We start from the raw sequence: 3,674 nt of genomic DNA, 5'->3' as shown, positions 1-3,674 counted from the left end.
CATTTTGAGTTCCTTCTGATAAGTTACTCAGTATTAACCTTTATTAATCAGCATTAAATCAGCACAAAGTGGAGTCCACGACATGCGCGTGTGAAGAAGAGCAAACCAGAGACCACCTACTGCAATGTAGCCTCAGCCCTGCCACATACATGCTCAATGGAGGACCTTCTTACAGCAACACCAGAGGCACTCCAAGTTCTTCCAATGAGGGCATCGGTTTCCACATTGAAGGCGGTCCCAACAAAGGTTGGCTTGACGTGCCTTCCTCTTGACGCATTTCTCCCTTTCACCCTCCATTCGTGCCTCTTCGAATTCCACAGCACTGCTAGTCACAGCTGACCTCCAATTAGACACTCAAGGGCCAAGGCTTTCCAGTTCTCAGTGTCTATGCCACAATTTTTAAAGTTGGCTTTAAGCCCATCTTTAAATCTCTTTTTTTTGTCCTACAACATTCTTTTTCCCATTCTTAAGTTGAGAGCATAGTAACCACTTTGGGAGATGGTGATCGGGCATTCGGACAACGTGATCAGTAGAGTTGATGGCATAGGAGCATGGCTTCAGTGGATTATCTGAGCAGCAGTGTTATGCCTCTGCTTATAGCCCATCTGCTCAATCTTCTTGCAGCAGCTGAGGATGTGATCCATCGTTTCATCTGTTTCCGTGCAGAGCCTACACTTGGGATCTGCAGTCGATTTTTAAATTCTGGCTTTGATGTCATTTATTCTAATAGCCTTTACTTGAGCTGCAAGAATGACCCCCCCCCCCCCGGTCTCCTTTTTCAGTGTTCCACTAGCTAAACCCGACCACACTTCACTGTGGCTCAGTATGATATGTAATGAACGTGAAAGTAAATAAAAGTATTGTAGCGAACATTGTTTCACCAAGAAACACAGATCATTCAATTCCCTGCCTTGTGTTGCTGTGTCTATGTGGAATGAAATGTAAGGAAAGGAAATGAGGTTTTTTCCCCCCTAAAATCATTTTTTATTGTAAAGCTAGTGGATTGGCTACATTTTTGGTTTGTCTGTTTTCTGCATAAACATTAAGATCAGACAGGTTATCGACTCTGGAGCATGTGACGTATGCTTGCCCATGAGAGAAGGATTTGTTTTCTAATTTCAAACTCCACACTTGCAAAGATTGTCCCTGCACTTTCTTGATAGTCATTGCGAACACAAGATTTATTGATGTATTTGAACTCGAATGTCATGTCGTTTGGAATGAGTGGGATATTAACAAGTATAGCAGAATCCAGCAGCGTCCAGTTAACACCATGTGCAAAAGACTCACACCAGGCAGAGGAATTGAAAGAACAAAAGGACTTTACTCTTGCTTGTTGAGTTGAAATATAAAACAGTTCTGCAATCATACAATGTCCATGTAGTTGCATAAGATCAATAACATCAGCATTCTATTTACAGCATAGCATATTCAAACTGCTACTTGACCGTAGCTAGAGAGCTTCTCCATTTCTGTGCTCTCCCCGCAAGCTCAGATTACCAACTGACAAAACCCAGCCATCTGCCAGCAAACTGATACATTGTTTGAGGCGTGGCTTGCCTCTGCAAAAGCTCAGCTCCCTTTTTGCAGAGATCTTTTGCAAGCAACTTTGCAAGGATTTCTTTACACACACACACATAGCAATTTGGCGCAATATGGGATTCCCAGGGCAAGCACCCCCAACTTGTATGTAATTTTGGCCATGTTGGGTCTGTGTGCCAAGTTTGGTCCAGATCCGTTGTCAGCGGGGTTTAGTTCACTCTGAATAAGGGTGAACTACAACTCCCTTAATCAAGGTCAACTCCGACATAACACAGCGGTATGTTCAGTTGGTCATGGGGGTTCTCTGTACCTAGTTTGGACCCAGTCCATTGTCGGTGGGGGGTCACAATTTCTCTGGATGCAGGTGAACTATAACTCTTGCAAGTCAAGGTCAATATCCCCCAAACCTTTCCAGTATTTTCTGTTGGTCATGGGATCTGTGTGCCTAGTTTTGTTCAGGTCTGTCATTTGGGTGGGTCTCTATGGTCTGTTGAATTTGGAGCTGAATCGGGTGAAGGTACTGCAGATCCCATCATTTGTGGTACATCCTCCTCCTGTCAACATCATGACGTGAAGTGGGTAATGAGGTGTCTGTGTGCCAAATCTGGTCCATGTCCATCGTTTGTGGGGACCGCAGTAGTTTGTGGGAGCCAATTCGGGTGAAGGTACTGCAAATCCCATCATTTGCGGTCCATCCTTCTGTCATCATCATGACGTGCAGTGGGTAATGGGATGTCTGTGTGCCAAAGATGGTCCATGCCTGTCGTTCATTGGGATCGCAGTGGTCTGATTCAGGTGAAAGTACTGCATATCCCATCATCCTCCAACAGGACGTAAAGTGGGACATGGGGGGGGGGGGGCTGTGTGCCAGGTTTGGTCCTGATCTGTCATTGGTGCAAGTCACAGTGGTCTGTGGGAGGTGAAGTTATTGAAAGTACTGCAAATCCCATCATCCATGGTTCTCCCTCCCCCAAACTCAAAACACATGCATATTAAACCCACGAGGATGTAAAGTAGTTCATGCAGGGTCTGTGTGCCAGGTTTGGTCCTGATCTGTCATTGGTGCAAGTTGCAGTGGTCTGTGGGAGGTGAAGTGATTGAAAGTACTGTAAATCCCACCATCCGTGGTTCTCCCTCCCCCAAACTCAAAACACATGCATATTAAACCCACGAGGATGTAAAGTAGTTCATGCAGGGTCTGTGTGCCAGGTTTGGTCCTGATCTGTCATTGGTGCAAGTCACAGTGGTCTGTGGGAGGTGAAGTTATTGAAAGCACAGCAAATCCCATCATCCATGGTTCTCCCTCCCCCAAACTCAAAACACATGCATATTAAACCCACGAGGATGTCAAGTAGTTCATGCAGGGTCTGTGTGCCAGGTTTGGTCCTGATCTGTCATTGGTGCAAGTTGCAGTGGTCTGTGGGAGGTGAAGTGATTGAAAGTACTGTAAATCCCACCATCCGTGGTTCTCCCTCCCCCAAACTCAAAACACATGCATATTAACCGCATGAGGATGTAAAGTAGTTCATGGGGGGTCTGTGTGCCAGGTTTAGTCCTGATCTGTCATTGGTGCAAGTCACAGTGGTCTGTGGGAGGTGAAGTGATTGAAAGTACGGTACAGTCTCACTTATCCAACATTCATTTATCCAATGTTCTGGATTATCCAATGCATTTTGTAGTCAATGTTTTCAATATATCATGATATTTGGGTGCTAAATTTGTAAATACAGTAATTACTACGTAGCATTACTGCATATTGAACTACTTTTTCTGTCAAATTCGTTGTATAACATGATGTTTTGGTGCTTCATTTGTAAAATCATAACCTAATTTGATGTTTAATAGGCTCTTCCTTAATCTTTCCTTATTATCCAACATATTCACTTGTCCAACGTTTTGCTGGCTTGTTTATGTTGGATAAGTGAGACTCTACTGTACTGCAAATCCCATCATCGGTGCTTCTCCCTCCCCAAACTAAGGCCCGGGGGCCGGATGCGGCCCTCCAAGGTCATTTACCTGGCCCCTGCCCTCAGTTTTATAATGTAATATTTTTATATCAGTTTTAATAATATAATATTGTATAATATTGATAGAAATATTATAATGTAATACAATGTAATAATAATAATAAT

Source organism: Anolis carolinensis, chromosome 2, assembly GCF_035594765.1.
Source record: "Anolis carolinensis isolate JA03-04 chromosome 2, rAnoCar3.1.pri, whole genome shotgun sequence".
In the NCBI taxonomy this organism is placed as follows: domain Eukaryota; kingdom Metazoa; phylum Chordata; class Lepidosauria; order Squamata; family Dactyloidae; genus Anolis; species Anolis carolinensis.
This window is presented reverse-complemented; position numbering follows the sequence as displayed.